Source organism: Furipterus horrens, unplaced genomic scaffold, assembly GCF_987537825.1.
Source record: "Furipterus horrens unplaced genomic scaffold, mFurHor1.1.pri manual_scaffold_6, whole genome shotgun sequence".
Classification (NCBI taxonomy): domain Eukaryota; kingdom Metazoa; phylum Chordata; class Mammalia; order Chiroptera; family Furipteridae; genus Furipterus; species Furipterus horrens.
Window position 1 is genome coordinate 136,325,997 of NW_028327176.1, and position 23,544 is coordinate 136,349,540.

Here is a 23,544-nt window from a genome sequence, read left to right on the forward strand (position 1 = left end):
TTCTTTGGCTTCACCCTTTCCTATATTATTCTTAACATCCCCCTGTCTATTTTGTACCAACTGATTATGCTTGTTAGTTCCTGCACCATTTCCCCATTTCTACCCCTCCTCCTTCCCAGCTGATAACCCTCCAAATGATCCCCATACCTATGGTTCTGTTACTATTCTGGTTGGCTTAGTTGGATTTTGTTTTTATTTTTTAGATTCAGTTGTTGATAGTTGTGAGTTTTTTATCATTTTAGTGTTCATAGTTTTGATCTTTTCCTTAAGTCCCTTTGACATTTCACATAATAATGGATTGGTGATGATGAACTCCATTAGCTTTACCTTGTCTGGAAAACACTTCATCTGCCCTTCCATTCCAAATGATAGCTTTGTTGGATAGATTGATCTTGGTTGTAGGTTGCTTTCCATCACATTGAATACTGCTCGCCAGTCCCTTCCTGCCTGCAAAGTGTCCTCTGAGAAATCAGTTCATACTCCAATAGGCACCCCCCTGTAGACAACTCTCTGCCTCTCTCTTGCTGCCCTCAGGACTCTGTCTTTATGTTTCACCTTTGGCATCTCAGTCATGATGCGTCCTGGTGTGGTCCCCTCTGAGTTCAGCTTGCCCGGGACCCTCCATGCTTCCCGGACCCATATGTCCATCTCCTTTGCAAAATTTGGGATGTTTACCTCATTTTTTTCAATTCTTGTTTCCTCATTCTGCACTGGTTGGCTGTGTCTTTCCTCCTTATGTTCCAAATCATTGGAACCCCGGTTTTCTTCCCTTCACCATTGGTTTTGTGTGGCTTTTCCTTCATTTCATTTAGCATAGCCTTCACTTCTTATGTGCTTGCCATACTCAAGCATATCTGTCAAGCCTGTGATCATCTTTATCACTAGTGTTTTGAATTCTGTATCTGTTAGGTTGGCTATCTCCTCATCACTTAATTCTCCCACTGGAATCTTGACCGTTCCGCCTTTTGGGCCATATTTTTCTGTCTCCTCATTCCGACAGGCTCCTGTGTTTGTTTGCTTCTGCATCCCAGGTAGAGCTGTCACTCCTGTTATGTTGTAAGGGGCAGAGCCTTAGGAATTCATCAATACAGGGCGACTGTATGTGGGGGAGGGGTCCAAGAGGGAACAATGGTGCTTGTCCAGCACTCGCCCCTTTTCCAGGTTCCTCACCCACTTCCACACTGGACTAGTGCCCCTCTAGCTGCTGCTTTGGCTGTTGTTCACAGAGTGGGCGGGTCTGCGGACATTCTAGGACTGTTGGGGCCCTTTAAACAGGCGGACTCTGCTGAGACTGACAGTTTCTGCCTCCTCCCCAACCCCCACTGCTCTGCACAGTCAGAAGCAATGAAGCTTGATTTTCCATTGTGCTGGGACCATGGGCTGCAAGGTCCAGTGAGGATCTGGGAACGCTCCCCAGGTGTCCCTCCTGACTTTTCAAAATGTGTGACTGCACTTTCTGCCAGCCTGTTGCTGCTGCCACTGCTGCCACCACCACACCATGTCCTCTCCACCCCAGCTCTGTCCCTCCTACCTGTCTGGATGAGTATATATTCTCTATATCTTTGTTTGGTGGACTTCCATGCAGTTTGATTTTCTGGAACTTCTGGTTGTTTCTGGTTTTGAAGTAGTTGTATTCCTTCTTAGTTGTGCAGGGAGATGCAGTGTGTCTGTCTACACCTTCATCTTGGCAGAAGTCCAGGGTTCTTATCTAGTGTTCTCTTCAAATAATCTTGGGTGAAGTTCAGAGTTGTTATCTCTTCAATAATGCAAAAGAAATGGATGGGGTTCAGAAGACTGGAATTGTCAAGGTCTCCCAGTTAGTATATCGAGGTATTATTTGGAACCCAAATTAATCCCTTAGAGATGATTTTTCCTAAGCAACCCAAACACTGTCTAAGGGAAACTTAATAGAAAGTAAATTAAAACTAAAATGTTACCAAGGAGATGAAAAATCAGAGCATTGTGCCTTAACAGATGTGGTAAGTTTTAATTCTAAATAGTAAATTAAAAATACATATTATTATAAAAAATTTATTTTGTATCACTTTATTCCTAGAACCAACAATATGGCCTAACATATAATAGATTCTTGAATATTAGTGGAGTGAGTGAATGAATAAATTAATTAACCTATTATAAGACATCACTATAGTAAGATTTTTTTATTGTTGTTTTTATTTAAACCACAAATAAATGATTACCTATAAATTTAAATTTTAAGTATTTAAAATTTGGTTGACTTTTGTTCAAAATTAAAGAAAATATTTTTGAAATAATCTAAAATTAATATGTGCTTATATAATATGACTTATTATGAAAAATAAATAGGATAACCCAGTGCCAGATCCATTAGCAGGTGTTGACAATTATGCTGTTTTAAATTATCAGTAATCAACTTAATTTTTTAAATTAATCAATATCTCCATATTGACCAAATCTCAAAAATATGTATACAATTGATAGCTCAGATTTTATCTAATATAAAATATAATAACATTGCCCAAATGTTTTACTTTAAAAAGTTGTACAGTAACGCTCACTTAAAAAAAAATTTTTTTTAACTATTTTATTTATTTATTTTTAGAGAGAGAGAAACACCAATAAGTTGCCTCTCACACACTCCCAGCAGACTCCCAACACAGGATCTGCCTTGTACAGGGAATCAAACCAGTGACCTTTTGGTTTATGGAGCCAATGTTCAACCCACTGAACAATGCCAGTTAGGACAATGGTGCTCACATTTTAACATGTTTAGAATCACCCAGATGGCTTGTTAAAAGACAAATTATGGGGCCCTATCAGTAGGTCTGGGGCAGAGCTTGAGGATATGCGTTTCTGACCAGTTTCCAGGAGATCCTGATACTGTTCACTTCAGGACTACACTTTGTGAATCACTGCTATAATGGAAAGATCTACATTTACCATAAACTTCTACTTTTTAAAATTAACAATAGAAGATACTGAATTGTTACAGATTCATACCTTTTGTTAACCACCATCACTCCTTTCCACATTAATCTCCATATTTGGTACATCTGATTTGCCCACGTGCATTAAGAAATTTGTATTAGTAAGAATCGATAGATTTCCTGAGCATACAGATTCCAACATAGCTTCAGGGTTTTAGATAGAATTTAGAATAAATTCAGCTATAATGTAGGATCCAGTGATCATAACAACAGTTTAAGAAATCCAAATGCTAAATGATTATAATTGGTTCTAATTGAAAAATATATGTAAATAAAAGTGAAATACTTTACCATTTTCTAAGCAAGGTGCATTGTAGGTATTGGTAGTAACTGTTTCAATTTGACTCTATCCACAAAGGTATTATGTCTAAACATCAACTGCCACTAGTAGCAGCTGGGTAGAAGTAATTAATATGATCTTCAGTATAGTACTTCATTTTTCAATGACTTGCTTTTATTGTACTTGCAATGATTCCAGCCATAAACAGTAAAATCTGTGAGGCATATGCTATGTGACTAAATATTTGACTTGTCCAAGTCCAGATAGCCAGTGTATCATATAACATCTAAATAAGCAGCATACATTACAAGAACCTGGTTTAATAAACAAGGCTGTGGAATAGGCAAAAAAATATGTTTTATTCAATTTCAAATTTAACCCTGTAAGTCTAAAATTTAAATAGTTCTATGTGGCTCGTACTTTCCTCCACTTTTTCTTCTTTTCCTTATTATGGATTTGCATCACTGCAAACTGTACTGATTGATTAATGCATTTTATAGCCAACCTCTTTTTTTTTTTAATTAAAACAACGACGACAAGAACTATTTGGGAGTATTATAAAATTGTACCACATCTACTTATTGACTAATATCTCAGAACTGTCTTTCCTTTTAAGAAAATTTCAGCAGTTGCAATTTTATTGGTTTACTCCATTGACAATTGAGGAATAACATTTCTGTCTAACCAAAGGAGTATTTTGAGCATTATGTGGTTAACACATGTGAAGTCTATGTTGCTTTTCTGAAACTGATGCAAAATACAGTGAGTCCTTACTAAATGTTTCCCATAGGTTCTTGGAAAATATGACTTTAAGTGAAATGATATAACAAAAGCAATTTTACCAAAGGCTAATCAACATAAGCAAGAGAAGTTTCCATAGCATATTTCTGGTCACCAAACATCTAATAAAATCCCCAAACACTTCTAATATTAAACATTAAAATAAATGAGAGCTATATATACAATAATGATGAATAAAAACAAGTAAGATAATTCTTTTCTAACCCACTTTTCCAGTTCAGGAACTCGGGGGGCCAGAGCCTCTCAAGGCATCTCAAGACTCAAGGGTGGAAGGATCCTTCCACCACAGGATGTATTCACACACACACACACACACACACACACACACACACACACACAACCAACTGGGACAATTCAAACACTACACCAATTTAACTAATTTGCACATCTTTAGGCTGTTGGAGGAAACTGAGTATCTAGAGACAACCCATGAAGACATGTGAAGAATGTGCAAACCCCATACAGACAATGGCCCCAGCCAGGAATCATTTTTTTAAATAAGGTTGTAACAAAATGACTTATTTAAGGACTTGCTAAAGATTATTTCAATGCACTTTACCTAATTTAGCCAAGTTTCTCAAGTGTGCATTTCCTGCTTTTGTAAGTTTCTACTTTTGCAAGTTTTCTGTTGTGTTCTAATTATTTATATTTATTTTCTTCATTTCCCTTGTTACATTAATTTAGTGTCACAATCATTTGGGATTATCACTGACTTCTTTAATTTCATAACTTCCCTAATTTATTAGTGAGTTTAGTTTCTATCTCATTTTTTACTGATATGATTGTAAAACCTCATCTTTTTTCCCTCAATGCCATTTTGCTTTCCTTATTTCACACTCCTTTTCTTCTTAATAATGTTCTGCATACTGTTAACTTTTCTGCTAGCCTTATTTGATAAAATATATTTTACTTGGTTCATATTCCACTTCTTTGATGGTAAATCTTTAAATTATACACACACACAATTTAAAGATTTACCATATATGTACACACACATGTCCTTAGAAAGGGGACATTTTAAATTAACTCAATTCACATAATATAATTAACATCACAGTCTATTCTTCTATCTCACACTATAATTTTCTAACTACAACATATGTTTATATTGTAATATATGCAACCAAAATGTCAGGGCAGCCTTGCTCTGAGAAATCACCTGGAGATCACTGTGGGAGTAGGCAGTGGGTTTATTGAAGGAAAAGGTGAGGAAGAGGGGGAAGGGGAGAGGCAGCTCCCAGACCAACTCAAGGGCCCATAGGAGCAAGGGGAATGGGGAACTGGGAATGGAGAATGGGGAATGGGGAATGGGGACTCCCAGTCCTCCTCGTGGGCCCGTAGGAGTTCCACCTGCACTTCTGCAGGCACCTTTTTTATACTTGTCAACCACACATTTTGGTGATAGTGAGTTTGCTTATCAACATATTCAGTAGATCATTTACATCTGATTGCTCACCACCCCTAACCACACACACACCAGGTTAGTTAACATATCGGGCTAGGTTCATTACCATTTCTTCTGGGGATGGTTTCAGTCCAACAACACATCTTTTGGGAACTGCTAAGTCAGTCATCAGCATATCTTTGGGAATGACTAAGTCCAGGGCCAGGTTGATTAGCATACACCAAAAGTCCAGGTGTGCATTCTACCTGCTTCCATGTTCTAACATATATATTTTACTGTTCTTTATTCATTTGGATTTGCTCATACATACCCTTGTTATTACAATCTATCTCCTTAGATATTACATATTTAAATGGAGTAATAAATTGGACACTAATTATTTATTTACATACTTTGAGAAAACAAGAACCAACATTGTAAAAATAATAAAGACCATAGCTTGTACGAATTAATGAAACATTTAAAATAGCAAACTTCCTCACAGAAAGTAATTTAAACTCTAGCATATCATTTTGAAAATACAAATGTTCTATGATTAGAAACATCTATAAGGTAAAAAATAAGTTGTTTGATCTCTTTAATTCTCCAATAAAATGGCATAGGAAGTATTGGATCTGACAAGCTATGAAGATATTAGGCCATAATTAAGCCATTTCCATGGGAGAAGTCACCATCCACAGTGTCATCTGAGGGACCATCACATGTAGATCACATGAATGTCCTTCCCTGCCGCTGAACAGAAAATATGTGACCAAAGAACAGGCAAATGATAGGTTGTCTAATTACAGTGATCCCTCACTTTAGGGAGGGGTGAAGCCAGGGCAGAGAGGTCAAGCTATGCTAGCAGCGGCAGCTGCGGCAATGGTGGTGGGACAGTGGTAAGCGCAGACACCAATATTTAAGGGGAGGCAAGAATCACCTGGAGAGCACCCTCAGCTTCAGACCAAATCTGTCAGCTCGCAATTTCAATGCCGGGGTAGGCAGACCCCCATTGCCTCGGACTGTGAGGGCCGAAGGGCATGGGGATGGCAGAGGAGGCTCCGGTCTCTCAGCAGAGAGTGAATGGCTAGAATCCATCTTTGACCCCTGCCCCCACACAAAATGTCAACAGCGCGGTGAGAAGGGTCACCCAGTAGTGACAAGTGCACGGGGCTCCGCCCCCTATAGCATAGCAGGTGTGACAGCACCGCCCAGGAAGCAAAGGTAAACACAAAACTGTCAGAATGGCATAGATCATGATAGAGATCCTGGTAATGCAGCTGACCAGACAGCAAATATCTAATCAAACAAAGCAGCAGATAGGAAATTTTTCTGAGGCACAGTTCAGAGCTTTGGTTATACGAATGCTTACAGAACTAACAGCATATCTTAAACAAGACAGGGAAGGAATGAAGGCTAATCTTACTGAAATGAATGAAACACATATGAAACTAGTGGTGTGGGAAAGAAAACCAGAGATCAAATAAACAAATTGGAACATAGGGAAGGAACAAACAGTCAGCCAGTGCAGAAAGAGGAAACAAAAAGTGATAAAAATGAGGAAATGCTCAAGAACCTATGGGACAGCTATAAGTGGGCCAACATCCAAATCATAGGGTTGCCAGAAGGTGAAGAAGAATAACTGGAAATTGAAAAATTATGTGAAAAAATAATGAAGCAGAACTTCCCTAACATGGGGAAGGAAGTAGGCTTACAGGTCCAGGAAGCACAGAAAGTTCCAAAAAACTAGACCCAGGGAGAACCACACCAAGGCACACAATGTCAAAAATTAAGGATAAAGAGAGAATCTTAAAAGCAGCAAGAGAGAAGAAGAGAATTATATACAAATGGTTCCCAATTAGACTATCAGCTGATTTCTCAAAGGAGACTCTGCAGGCAAGAAAGGAGTGGCAAGAAATATTCAAAGTAATGAAAAGCAAAAACCTACAACCACAATTACTCTATCCAGCGAAGCTGTCATTCAGAATAGAAGGGCAGAGAAAGTGATTCCAGGACAAAGTAAAACTGAAGGCGTTCATCAGATCCAAACCACTGTTATATGAAATGTTAAGGGGACTTGTTTAGAAAAAGGAGGATCAAAACTATGAACATTAAAATGAAAACTGTATCACAACAACCACAACAGAAGCTAGGGAACTGAAACAAAAGCAAACTAAGTGGGCAACAAGAGTGGGAAAAGAATTATAGGTATGGGGAATATTTTGGGGGGAGGTCAGCGGGGAAGACGAAAGTGGGAAAGGGAGGGTGATGGTACAGGAATTAAGACGCATAATAGGAGGGAGTGGAGTAGACAGGAAGATGTTGAGAAGAACTATATGCACAACCAATGGGCATAAAGTAAGAGGGGGGGACAATTGGAGGGAGGGGTGGAGGGGAACAGAGGGAAAAGAAATTGGGACAACTGTAACAACATAATCAACAAAGCCTTTTTTTTAGAGTTCTGCCCTAAGTTAGCAGAGCTAATCAATTCTTATTCCTAGACCCATTACTACAAAACAAGTCAATTAGCTAGCTATAAAACCTACAATGCAAAGGCTGCATTCCAAGAGGCAAGATAAGTCAAAAATCAGGAAAAAAAATATGTAGAAACTAAGACAATGAAATTTTGAAAGAGTACACATTATAACAATGTACTCTTTTAGAAAAACTTGGGTGAGTGTATGCAATATCCTCTCTGTGAACAAAGAGTCTCAGGGCGAGCACAATATAAGGTTGAAAACATCTTGCCAGTGAGACAGAGCAGGAATTGAGAAACCCTCAGAAATGCACTTTGGAAAGTTACTAAGCAATAATAGTGAGATACTAGAGTAGATCTTTATGAATTCCTGCTGCTGAAATTGCTAGAACTGTCTTAAAACTTTCATCTAGTTCTGGTACCTCTAGGATTTTAATTAGATTTGCTCTTACTGTCACATTTATCTCTATAATAAACTATCACTAACTTGAGCTTCTTGAGTCAGTTGCTTTTCCTTATAGCCAATGGAAGCCCAGCAAAATTATTTATACTGGTTTCATTGCATAAATATTTTTTGATCATGTGGAAAATACAGTGCACTGTGGTTGATGGTATGGAATATATATATTCAAAAATAAATTGTGTAGTTCTGTTCTCAAGAAGCTTGTCATCTACTAGAGAAAAAGATTAATAGAAATATTTGTGAAGTTAACATTAAACAAATCATAAAACACCTGAGAAAGGAAAGGTCAATGGTCACAATGAAAGTTTTTTTTATTTTTCCTGTATTATAAACTGTTGATTAGGAGTGTTCTCCTTTACTCTTCATACACAGGGTGAGAACAAAAGTAGATCTACATTTGTGAATATGCAAAACAGCTTATTCTTGTATTATTATTCATTATTTAGTTAATATTGTATTACTTTCCATATGAATTGTAAATCCACTTTGTCCCACCCTATGTGATAGCTGAAATTAGTGATTGACCTTAACCACTAAACTAAGTAAAGAACATAGAAAAAGTTTTGAAGACGAAAAATTTGTTTTTTCTCTCATACTCAGTTCTTAAAACTAATAGGGAACTGGTTAGATAGGCTGATAGCATGATTTTATTTTCCAGAAAATAGATATGATCACCATACCAATGCAATTTAATGGCAAACATACCTAAGTTTTATGTATAAAAATTGTTACTTTTTATTGCCATATCATATTTTGCAAATCATATCTCTTTTCAAAATCAGCCTTCACAAAATCTCTTTCACAAAACTAGAAAGATTTTAAAAAAAACATGGCAGTTTCTCAGAGCTTGATATCATCTATCTGAGGACACTAAAGAATTATCTGAAGTCATCAATGACACGAGTAATTATGAGTTAAGACTATTCTGATTGCACTGACAAGACAAGGAGAAGCAGGTTAAGAGAACAGCAGATGGCATTCAGATTAAAATATTAGAATGACATTTCAACTCTAACAGAAATATGCTTTCTTAGCAAAAAAAAAAAAAAAGAAGTCCTCTCCCTAGAAATTTCTGAGGACAATGAAGACTACAGTACAGTCCTTCTTAACAGCAGATGAAGGAGTTACGGTATTCCATTCGGATTAACTTCTAATTCTGATTCTAAAAATATATTTTTTATAAAAGCCATTCATACATAAGCAAATAATAGCCCGCTTTGCAGGAATAAATTACCTATGTGCATGGATGTGTATAAACACATATTCATAACTACTAATCTAACTTTCAAAATAGCTTTGCAATTATTTTGTGAAAGTACAGTATTTTTTTTAGATATTTACTAATCCAGTCATAAAATAATCATTGAATAGCAGTTATACGCTATACACTGAGATGGATGCTATAAAGATACAAAGGCAATCTGTCCTATATTATAGGAAAAGGTATCAACTAAACTTACTGCCCTGAGATACTGTCTTTATGCATCACATCTGGGAGTGGCAGAGGGACCAGTTTTATTAAAGTAATTTGTCTTTTTCTTCATTGTTGTTTTTATATTATATCATTCAAACAAACAGTCCTATATATGGAAACAAAAGAAAAACCCATATATTTTTATTGTACAAAATCTCAGAATGTTTCACAATGAGGACCCCCTATAAGCAAAACAAATTGACTCAAGCTAAGTTATTGTATTGAATAACACCTTTATTTTTATACAATCAACTCTTCTTTAACTTTAATCTATGGAAATGACTAATTAAAATATTATTGAATTGGGTCAATAAGTATAAAGATCTAAATGGGCTTTAATAATATTAAATTTTTATTTTATTGAGAAATAGAAAGTAAAAAATGTGAATGAAATTAAGTGTACTCATACACTGTACAGTGCAGATAGTTGGGATTAGATAGTTTATGAATGCAATCTAACTTTATATAAATAAAAACAGTAGGGATGATGAATTCCTTAAAAAGAATGAATCACACAGATAATCACAATTTAGTATCCAGAAATGTAAGCCATAAAAAAGAATTAAATGGATAAAATAGTCTTCCCACTGAGCACATATTTTGTATTATCTTGTACAGAAGATGACATTTACAGAAGAAACATTTTACCTTTAGTGAACTCTAATTTTGATAATCGAGTTGCCAATTAACAGAGTAATTGCAAGGGTAGATTAATGTCACCATTCTCACTCAGTTATCCTATAGCCAATCCCTATGCATGTAGTAAGTATTCAAAGCACATATTTTTCTTTAGCATTTCCTCAAACCAGATTTTACCTTAGCATAATTGACAAATTTGGAGGGCACTTTTTACTACAAGAGCCTGAGGACCTGATCCTATCATTAAAAGCACCCTAGGAAGAAAAATCCAAATGCAAATTTCCACTGACCTTTTCAGAAACAACTCATATTATTTTGCATCAGTAGCCACTAGAGATTTGTCTGGCTATATATGGATTTTCACATCTGCCAGTATAAGTGCACTTCATCTGTCTGCTAAATAAGAGAGCCAGAAATAGATGAGAGTGATCAAGCCTTTGAGCTTTTCAGAAATTAGCCACATCATGAGGTAAAGTTAGTTTCTCCACTGGGCTTTTATGCTAAAGGTTTACTATTAAGAAACTTAGAAAAAAGAATACATCAGAAAAGCAAATGGGATCTTACCTCTTCCTTTCTGTGATTTTTTTTCTTCTTCTTAGAATGGAGCGTCGACCAAACAGCCTGTTAGTGGGTAGGTCCTAACTGGGAGAATGGAGTATAAATTACTCTTATTTGCAGCTACTTAAGCTCGACTACCAAAGCACAACTGCAGCAGGAGAGTTATAATGAACTTTACCTGTGCCCATGCTCTTCTACAGATCCCCTACCATTTCCTTACTTTGCAAACTGATTAAGAAAATAAAACCATATTTACTCTTGGACATAGGTCCAGGGTGATATGCACAGTAGCTGCTACTGGGGTAAAATGCATTGATGTCTTCTCCTTATTCCTTTCCATCTCCGGTCTTCATTAAAGGGTAGATATGATGAGATAGGGAAGTATAGCCACTGGTATAAGGGAGCACATTTGGCTTCCCAGTTTGACCATTATACTTCACAAAATATTTTCTAAAGTAAGGTTAAAGAAAAGAAAAACATCTCTGAATCACTCTATATTATCTGGGTGTCATTTTCCACAGTGTGGTCACATGGAAAGATATAAGTTCATAGGAAAAAAAAATGTATAGAGAACTGTCTTTCTGTAGAAAAGGCAAGAAAAAATGTTCTGCATTTATTCTCATAACTAGATTCTTCTCCCCAACCCTGCCGTTTTAGGACTGTATTATTAAGGTAGAAGCTCTATTATTAAACACAGAAAAGAGTAAACTAAAAACCTGGGTTTCTACCATTGTGTTCACTGCTGCCTAGCTACAGAAACCCAACCCCAGCGTTAAGAGCGTATTTCCTATGCCATCAGACACTTCAGATGTGCTCAGTGTTGACTATAACTGACCACTTACAAACATGGTTCCTTAGGTAGCTGTCTTATATTTTCTCCTAAAAGAAAGAGAACAATTACAGTATATAAAGAGTCTGATTTTCACTCTTTCAAAGATGTTTAACTTATTCTTAATAGTATTGATTTTTATGGTGGGTTTAGGGAGTTTCAAGGAGAAATATGGGTATGTAGCACATAACCAGTTTATTAGAATTCATTATATGGGTGTTAACACTGCACTTCTTGGTAGGCCAAGGAATTCTTGATACATGCCAAATGTCATTTTCTAGCCAAAAACTCTTAAGGTAATGTCACTAGCTCCTTTTACATTAAGGTTAATAATTAAACACAGTTTCCAGCCTCATGCTAATGTATTTAGTATTATTAATCAGAGCAATTTTATATGAACTACCACTCAGTACCCACTGCCCTTACAAAGTTAATATCTACATTAATATTTCCACCTTTTCTCTACCTGTGAGATGATCTAGTATTATTATTTCTTGTGTTATTAATAAAATGTCTTTGAATGTCCACTTTTTAGGCTAGGTGGATTTTCACTTGGGTAACATAGAAGAAGGAAGAGGGGCAGTAAAACCTTTTGATAATAGCATCAAATATTTTGTGAAATAGCTTTATTTTTATTTCTCAAGGAATGTTTCCAATAACATCCCCTTTATTTCTATAATATTTTCCCTCAGAAACAGATCTGCAGTTTCTAAGAAAGTCCAAGATATACTCTTCAGTTTCTCAGGGTATTTACCTAGGAAAGCTGATTGTTTTACAATAATTAGGAAATACATGGTAATTATATTTACTTTGGTGTCATGACTGAGAAATGCAAGGATATACACCAGAGCCCACATTCCATTTACACAAATATATATTTTAGACTTTATTTTGTATTTAATAAACAACATTTCCAAAACTAATGTTATGAAGTAGAAAGAATCAGGCCTACTACAATAGTACAGGGCACAGTAGACATAATCTGTTGCTCCATATCATAGACTGGAAATAAAGGCAACTCTGTGATCCTACACAAATTATTTAAACTACATATTCCTCAACATTATATCTAATTTGGAATATTATTGTAGAAGATGAATGAAATAGTGCCTGTAGTACTTAGCACACAATAGTCAATTAATATTGAGAAAGTATGTTAAAAAAAAAAAAAAGACAAAAGCCTATGAACAATTATTTGCCAGGTCATTAATTACCTGTCTCATGTCTTCTTTTTCTACTTATTTACTTTATACTTCTTACCTAAAGATATTCTCAGTTCAGTACTTCTGGTCTAGATGGAGATATAGGTAAACACAGTTCACCCACCTCTTTGCACAACTACAGCAAAAATCACAACTAAACTACAAAACAACTATCACCCAGAATCATCAGGAAATCGAGCTACATGGAAGTCTGACAACAAAAGAATTAAAGAAGTCACATTCATCCAGACGGGTAGGGGGGCACAGACATGGAGATGCAGAATGGGTGGTCCCACATGTGTTGGATAAAAGTCAGAGGGATATCTTGGGAACAAAGGATTCCATTCTCAGAAAAGACCACTTAGTCTAGGGTTCCAGTGACAGGAAGATAAGTCCTTGTAATTTCTAGTTGTAAAAACCAGCGGGGGTTGGGGCAGTGGAAGAAACTGCAAGATTTTCAAGGGTCTCTTCTTAAATGGCCTGCAACAGACTTATGGCTTACACAGACTCACTCCCTCTGGGCTCCAGCCTCAGGGCATCAGCTTGAAGGATATAAGTGTCATATGGGAAGAAACGGAAGTGTCTGACATCAGAGCAAGTGCCAGAGGACAGCTTCCTCCTGGACAAAACTTGAGAGGCCAAGCAGCAGTTTTGTCCTTTTTCTCAGCCCTCCCCTACACAGAGCCACAGAGCTGCAACACCGTATCTGAGACTCTACCAACCTGGTTCACACAGGTTTCCCTGCCCTGGCAATTACCTATGGCTCAATCCCACTCAACTTAAAGGTGCGCTCTTTTACTATACTAGGACAGAGAGTCAAAGCAGATCAACTTAATACATAGAAACAAACACAAGGAGGCTGCCAAAATGAAGAGGCAAAGAAATATGGCCCAAATGAAAGAACAGAACAAAACTCCAGAAAAAGAAATAAACAAAATGGAAATAAGCAACCTATCAGATGCAGAGTACTAAACACTGGTTATTGGGATACTCAAGGAACTCATTGGTTACTTCAACAGCATAAAAAAAGACCTGGACAGAAATGAAAGTTACATGAAGTGAAGTAAAAAAAAAATGTACAGGGAACCAACAGTGGAGCGGATGAAGCCGAGAATCAAATCAATTATTTGGAACATAAAGAAGAAGAAAAAATTTTCAATCAGAACAGCAAGAAAAAAAAAAAAGACTCAAAAAAACCAAGGATAGGCTAAGGAACCTCCTGGAACAACTTCAAATGTACCAACACTCAAATCATAGGAGTGTTGGAAGGAGAAAAGGAAGAGCGAGAAATTGGAAAGCTATTGGAAAAAATAATGAAAGAAAACTTTCCTAATTTGATGAAGAAAAATACACATAAAAGTCCAGGAAGCACAGAGAGTCCCAAACAAGTTGAACACAAAGAGAACCACACCAAAACATATCATAATTAAAATGCCAAAGATTAAAGATAAAGAGAGAATAGTAAAAGCCACAAAAGAAAAGCAGACAGTTACTTATAAAGGAGTTCCCATAAGACTGTCAGCTGATTTCTCAAAGGAAACTTTTTAGGCTAGACAGGACTGGCAAGGAGTATTCCAAGTGATAAAAAGCAAGGGCTTACAACCAAGATTACTCTATCCAGCAAAGCTATTTAGAATTTAAGAGCAGATAAAGTGCTTCTCAGACAAGGTAAAGCTAAGGAGTTCTTCATAACCGAGCCATTATAGTAGTCCCTCTCTATATCGTGGTTCACTTATCACAGCCTCACTGTATTGCAGGATTTTTAAAAATATTATATTTAATTATTTATTGGAGATTTTTTGCTATATCGCAGAATTTTGCGGTACTGTATACGTATGTTGTTAAAGTTACGTAGGTTTAAGAGTATAGAATATGTTTAAGAACATAAGTAGTGTTCATAAAAGTGTGGAAAAGGTTAATAAGGGACTGGGAGTGGTTTATAAGTGTGTGGTAATGGTTTCTAAAACCTTAAACATATATATAAATATTAACATAACTGTAAGGTTCCTAACTTCGCGGATTTTCACCTATCGTGGGGGTGGGGGGTGGGGGCGGGGTCTAGAACATAATACCCACAATAAGTGAGGGAATACTGTATCATATGAAATGTTAAAGAGACATATTAAGAAAAAAAATCAAAACTATGAGCATTCAAATGGCAATAAATTCACAAATATCAACAATTGAATTAAAAAAAGAAACTAAGTGAACAAGCAGAACAGAAACAGAATCACAGAGAGGGGGAAGAGAGAGAATGGGAGAAAAGATACAGGAATTAAGAAGCACAAATTGGTAGGTACAGAATAGACAGGGGTATGTTAAGAACAGTATTGGAAATGGAGTAGACAAAGAATGTATATGCATGACCCATGGACATGAACTAAGAATGAGATTGCCAGAGGAAATGGGGGTACCAGGTGGAGAAGGCAAAGGGAGGAAATTTGGGACAACTGTAATAGCATAATCAATAAAATATGTTTTAAAAATGTTTAATATATGTTCCCAATTCAAATCCTTCAAATACAGCCCAATTATTTCCAGTGTGTGTTGCTATTATTATTTTGGGGAGAATCTTCTTTGTTGTTGACGCTGTTACAGATGTGCCCCAATTCCCTGCCCACCTTTGTCCACCTCTGGGTGTTATCTACTTTTTATTCTTCTCACTCTAACAACTGAATGTCAAAAAGCAGTTTGTAACAGTCCTTCGCACAAATTTATCTCTCACTCTTTCTCTCTCTCTCTCTCTCTCTGATTCTTATGCTCTAATGTATCTTTTTATTTTTCTGAAATTAAATATCAATTTCCTTTTAAATCAGACTTGGACTCTCATTTCTAAATGATATCTCTATAGGACTGTACAATACAGTATCTCCTAATTTTTCATGAAAAACAAAATAAAGAAATAACCCACACAAATGTAACTATAAAACTATGAGACCTCAGGAAAGAATATAAAAATCCATACTTTTTATTCTATGCCACCTTTTATGTTACGAAAAGGTGGATAAAAAAGCTTAATGCCAGAATCTGGAACAAGTGTAGATAAGCCCACCTCTATCCATCCTCTTAGAGTTCCTAAAAGTATTAGGCAGCCAAGTGTTAACGGGTGTCCCACACCACATCATCGGAGGATGCCCCGCATGTATTACCTCTTCTGCACAGAGACCAGCAGTGAAGGGGTCAGAGCAGGCCTCACAACAGAATGGAGCTGACTAGTGAGTGCAGTGCACATCACACTATGTTCCAGCTCCTGTGTAAAAAACACCTGACAGCCACCTAGGTTGACAAACCTGACATGTACAAGCTGCATGCCTTACCAGATGCAAATGTCAAGCCTGCATAGAAATGATTCACGTAAGAATTTATAGAGAAAAATAAAGTGACACAAATATTAACATAGAAGGAAAAAACTTGTATAAGTACTCATGTTAATTTCTTTAAAACAATTTCTTGAAAATAGAATCTAAGAAGACAAAAACTAAAACTAATAGTTTAAAAATAAACAACATGCTCACTGATAGTGAGCAATGAAACCAAGTTTTAGATTTTAATCCTAAATAGGAGTCAGATTAGGAGAAGAGCATGTAACAAAGGAAAAGACAGGAATAGAAAAGATATCATTTCAAAACTGATTTCAACAATTAGGAAAATGAACATTTTAAATGTATTTGAAAAATAAAATTAAGCAACCACATAGAGAATTTTTTTTAAAAAGACCCAGAACTTCCAAAACATTAGAAAGTATGATAGCAAAAAGAGAGGGAGATTTATTAGGAAAATAGAGTAGAACTAAATAATAGAAATTAACAAACCAAAGCTAAACTGAAAAGAAGAGTAAGTACACTAGGCAAATACAAACTAAAAGAAGTCAGGAATTACTACTGAAAAAAATAAGCAGGCAAAAAAGGATAATTTCATACCAAAAAAATAAAGGGGAACAACCGCGAGCAATTTTAACATCTCTAATAATACTGCATTGGAATACATAAAGGAAAAGCTATCATGAGGGAGAAAACATGAAATAAAGATCAGAAGTAGAATTTGAGTGGAGGATTTTCATAAATGTTCTCAGTCTTCTATAGGTTAAGGTAGTAAAAGTAATTGAGGATATGAAGGATTTTAAAAATATTATTAGATTAGATTTTAATAGTTACAGCTTAAAATCTTTACCCCAAAACCTAGAAAATACTTAAAATTCACAAACAATTTTCATTGAAGAACAAACTCACACATACACAGAAGTTATATAAAGCTCAATGATCTAGCCCGCAGTGGACACTCACGTAACCATGTGGCGAGCTAACAGTTGGAGCTTCTCAGTAGCCCAGAAGCCCACTGCATGGTGCCCTATAGTCTTTACTTCTTCCTTCTTCCCAAGGAGAACTATTATTATGGCTTCTAATGCTATAAATTTATTTTGCTTGTTTTTAAACTTCATGTTAATGGAATCCTATAGTAGGTATTTATTTATTTTTGGTCTAGCTTCTCAGGGGAAACATTATATAATGAGATTTATACATGTTGCATAAAACTGTCATTCATTCAGTTTCATAGCTGTTGCTTATTCTTTCTTATTGCTGTGTAACTAAATCATATGAATAATCAAAATTTATATTTTAATTCTACTATTTATGGATATGTGAATTATTTCATTATTTTTGGCCATTATTATTAATGTTGCTACAGATACCATTTTATTTCATCTAACAGCCTACTTCATTTCTGTAGAGTATATAATTTAAATGAAAATTTTAAATTGTACCACATGTCTTCATACAACTTTAATAAATACTGTCAAATTTTTCTGTAAGTGGATATGCCAATTGAAATCTCGTATGTTTGAGTGAACGGTTGTCTCCATTGCTTCCACCCTTGTCAATACTTAATAGTGTCAGTCTTTTGATTTGAGTCATTCACATAGGTGCATACTACTATCTCATTTAGTTTTAACACTTGTAGTTTCTTCACTAATATGAGATGAAATACCTTTTATATGTTTACTTTATCAAGTGCCTGTTTATGCCTTGTATCACTTTTCAATCTTTTAGATATTGATCTTTGAAGGTCTTTATATAATTTGTATGCAACTCTAAATTACTTGTACACTTTACAAATATCTTTTATTCTACTGGGTGCCTTTTTACTCTCTTAACTTTTCATACAGCAATAACCTTAATTTTAATTTAGTACAACTAAACAATCATTTCCTTTAAGGTAGGTGCTTTTTGTGCACTGTGGTAGTAATCTATATTTATCCCAAGATCATAAAAGTACTGCCTTGTATTTTTACAGGTATTTTATTGTTTAGCTTTTAGATTTAGATCTACAGTACACTAGGAACTGATTTTTTATATGATGTAAGATAGAGGCCGAATTTTATTTTTATTCCCCTATGGTTATTCAACAAGTCCTATATCATTTATTGAAAACACTGTTCTCTTTCCATTGCTGTGCAATATAACCTTTGTAGTAAATCAAGAGGCCACATAAGTGCGAGTTTATTTCTAAGTTGTCTATCTTGTTCCGTTTATAATTTTCTCTCTTGTTGTATCAATATCATCTCTAATTATTATAGTTTTATAATATCATCATACTTGACTTTGTAAATCCTTCCCTACCCTATCCCTTAAAAAATATATTTTATGTATTTATTTTTAGAGAAAGAGGGAGGGAGGGAAAAAGAGATGGAGAGAAACATTGATGCGCAAGAGAGAAACATCAGTTGGTTGCCTCTCATGCATCCCTGGCTGGGGACTTGGCCCTGCACCTCATGCATGTGCCCTGACCAGGAATTGAACCAGTGTTCTTTCAGTTTGCAGGATGATACCTAACCGCCTGAGCCACACCAGTAAGGGCCCCCACCCTGTTCTTTTTTTCACTAAAGTCTTTCTTCTTAGCTCATTTATGTTTTTGTATTAATTGTATATTCAGAATGTCAAGTCACACACAGAACTGCTAGCATTTCTATTGGAATTTCTTTTTTTTAATGTATTTTATTGATTATAGTGTTACATTTGTCCCAATTTGCCTTCCCTCTGCTCCCCTCCACCCGGTGGCCCCCCTCCCCCCAGTTGTCCCCCCCTTTTAGTCCATGTCCATTGGTTGTGCATATAGTTCTTCTCAACCTCTCTCTGTCTATTCCATTCCCTCCTACTATGCTTCTTAATTCCTGTATCATCTCCCTCCCTTACCCCCTTACCCCTCCCTGCTGACTTCCCCCCAATATGCTCCCCATACCTATAGTTCTTTTTCCACTCTTGTTGCCTATTTAGTTTGCCTTTGTTTCAATTCCCTAGCTTCTGTTGTTGTTTCTTGTGATGCAGTTTTCATTTTAGTGTTCATAGTTTTGATCCTCCTTTTTCTAAACCAGTCCCTTTAACATCTCATATAACAGTGGTTTGGATCTAATGAACTCTTTCAGTTTTATTTTGTCCTGGAAACACTTTCTCTGCCCTTCTATTCTGAATGACAGCTTCACTGGATAGAGTAATTGTGGTTGTAGGTTTTTGCTTTTCATTACTTTGAATATTTCTTGCCAGTCCCTTCTTGCCTGCAGGGTCTCCCTTGAGAAGTCAGCTGATAGTCTAATTGGGACCCCTTTGTACATGATTCTTTTCTTCTCTCTTGCTGCTTTTAAGATTCTCTCTTTATCTTTAACTTTTGACATTTTGATTATAATGTGTCTTGGAGTGGTTCTCCCTGGGTCCAGTTTTTTTGGAACTCTCTGTGCTTCCTGGACCTGTACGTCTATTTCCTTCCCCAAGTTTGGGAAGTTCTGCTTTATTATATTTTCACTTAATTTTTCAGTTTCTAGTTCATCTTCTTCGCCCTCTGGTAAACCAATGATTCTTATATTGAGTCTCTTATAGCTGTCCCAGAGGTTTCTGATCCTCTCATCATTTTCCTTGCTTCCCGTTTTTTCTCTCTGCACTGGTTGACTGTTTGCTCCTTCTCTATGTTCTCGTTTGATTTGAACTCTGGATTTTATTTCCTCACCATCTGTCTCGTATGTGGTTTTGTTCCTTTCAGTATGAGTGTTTTTCGATTCTTTCTCATCTTTTTCCAGATCTTTTGTTAATTCTGTAAGCCACCTGATAACAATGGTCCTGAACTGAGCCTCTGACAGGTTTCTTATTTGTTCATCTGTCAGGTTCTTCATCTGTTGCCTGGTGAACTGTGCCACCGGGATTTCTATAGTTGTCTGCCTCATTTTGACAGATGCGTTTTGTTTTCTTGGGCCGGCTATAGGGGGCAGTGCCTGTGTACTCGTCACAACCAAGTGACCGGTGGCGATCTGCAACCTTTTTCGCTGCACTGTGGCCCTTTGTGGTCACTACCCAGCGACCAGCGGCGATCCGCAACCTTTTTCGCGGAGCTGTGGCGCTTTATCTTCACTGCCCAGTGACCAGCGGAGATCCGCAACCTATTTCGCAGCACTGTGGCGCTTTGTGTGGGGGCGGGGGTCCAAGATGGATTCCTGCAGTTTTTCCGCTAGGAGACCGGGATCTGTCCTCCCGCCCTCTGGGCCTCACTGTTGGAGGTGATGTAGTGGCTGCTTTTCCGAGCATTGGGGTCGCAAGCTTCCGGAGTTTGACTGCAGCCAGGATTGCTCTCTCTGCCGCTGTCCCAGATGCTACTGCAAACAGCACCACCCACTTTCATTCTTACCTGCCCAAAGGGCGCCGCTGGTCTATAACTTTGTACATTGGGCTTCCGTGTAGTTTTATTTTCTGGAATTTCTAGTTATCTTTTGTTTTGAAGTAGTTGTATTCCTCTCTAGTTGTAGAGGGAGACCGAGCATGTCCATCTAAACCTCCATCTTGGCCAGAAGTCCTCTATTGGAATTTCATTGAATCTATGCATCTATTTACAGAGAATTGAAATTATTTTACATAATGAGTCTTATAAACAGTGAACATGATATGTTTTCCCATTAAATTGGGTCTACTAAAATTATTTAATATTTTATCATCTTCTTCAGAGAATGGACACATTATTAGATTTATAAGTGTTGGTATTATTAAAATTACAACATTTTAAATTTTATTTATGTTGTTATAGTGAAGTAGAATAAATACTGAAGTGTTAATCTTGTATCCAGGAATCTTCCTAGAGTCACATATCAATTTCTATAATTTTTCTGTAAATTAACTTGGATTTGCTACGTAGACACACACCATCAATAAATAATAAAATACATTATTATTTCTTTTCCAATTCAATTTTTATATTTTCCAATTTTTATATTTTTTTCCAGTTTAGTTTCATTGGACACAACAGTGGTTCTCAACTAAAAGTAATTACCCCCACCTTACTCCTATGTGTCATCAGGAATGTTTAAGGACACTTGTCACAGCTGTGTGAGTGTACTGGCATCTAGAGGGTAAAGAAGAGGAAAGATGTTAAACATTCTCAAAGTACATGATAGCCCCCACAGCAAAGATGTATCTGCTTCCAAATATGCAAAACGCTGGGTGTGAACCTCTATGTAATATTGAAATTAAGTTTTAAAAAAAGTTCTTGTTTTATTCCCATCTCAGAGAAAAATAATTCAATATTTCACCATTAAATAAGACATTTAGATTGTTCATGTAGTTAATATTTATAAGACTGAAAAAAATTACTTTTATTTCTAGATTGCTAATTTATCCTTACTGGATATTACGATCTATCAAGTGCTTTTTGTGCATATATTCTGATAATCATATGATTATTCTTTTTTATTAATATAGTAAATTAAACTAATTTTTCAAATGCTAAACTAAACTTATATTCCTGGAATAATAATTCATCTCTGAGCCACAGGACCTTTTTTTTTTTTTTAACTTTGGAGAAGATTTAATAATAAATGCAATGTATTTATATAAAATATATATACTCAGTTATACTTTTAAGTTTTTTAAATTAGTTTTGGTCAACTCTATTGTTTTGGTAACTTAAGCATATAATCTGTATTTTTAAATTCATCATCATTGAGTTATTTATAACTTTGTGATGTCTTTCATGTATGTATGATTTATTGCCAGAGCTCTTTTATTACTGCTTTTAAAGTTTATCAGTACTTCACATTGTCTTAATCACAAAACAAAGTGAATTATTTAAGAAACAATAAAACAGAAAATTTAACAAATTATTAAGCATACTTGAGAAATCTAAGACAATAGTCTGTGTTAGAAGGTCTCTGTGTTAGTAGAAAGAATTTAGACCATTGAATCCCCATTCATATTAAATTATTTTAATTTATTAAAAATTCACCACAGCAAAAATCAAGGAAAAAGGATACAACCTTGTGCCATAATTCAAAAAGTGTTAACAAAATTAGAAGAACAAAATTCTAGTAGTTAAGGTTTAGTGGGATGCAGCAGGTGTCTGTGTGTTAAGAGACTCACGAATGATGATGAGGCACAGGAAAATCCCACCAAATGATTTAGTCCCCCTTTCCTTCCTCACCTTTCCCTACAAAGCTACAGAAAGTGGATTTAAAGCTACACCTGCTCCCCAGACAATATTTTAATACTCTTCCTAGATGATGGATGTCAAAGAAAATTGATATATATTTCTATGACAAAGCACTTAACATATCTGTTCATTAATTACAACAATGAATTGAAAAAACATGACATGAAACTGTAAACATACAATATGATGTATAAATATTTTACAAATAACAGAAAAATAAGCCTATATAGCCTTCATACTAAAAAGTTTCTAATAAAAATTTGAGTTCAATGAAGCAGAAAAATTACAAAGCAACAAATTAGAATGAAACATTGTGATTATAAAATGAGTTATGTGAGTAGGTACAGTTAAAAACCAAATTATATGCATAAGTGAAAGGCTTGAGGTAATAAGAATGAACATAGAAAAAATGCAATTATTTAAACAGTTACAGAGGACTGTTGATACACATGTTCATATGTATATTGTTTATGTAATGTAAATTAACATTTACATACAAACATATGTATGTGTGAATAAGTGTGGAGGAGAGATAGAGATATAATGCTCAACAATTTGAACAAAATATATATTTAGAGGCATAATACAGTAACACTTCCCTTAAATGGAGAAAGAATAAAATGTGCAAATTTAAAAATATAAAGAAAAACTTGTATTAAAGCACAAAAGAAAAAATACAAAACAGTTGCTTAGGAAATATATCATGGTTGCTTTTCAAATTTAAAAATAAAGAAAATTGTTTAGATAGTTGATAGGAAGAAAAATGATCAGCTACAAGAAGAAAAACAAATAGAGATAGTTTCATACTTTTGCCCAACAATTCTCTATGTCAAAGAAAATTGAACAATATCTCCCAGTTTTAAAAAAAAAGACAATTTGATCCATGAGTATTATGCTTAGTCAAACTGTCATTCAGGGTATAAATCAACAGGCAGACATTCTGAAGATGAAATAACTCAGGGAAATACCACCCAGGGGTCCCTATTGAAAAACCACTTGGCAAGTAAGTC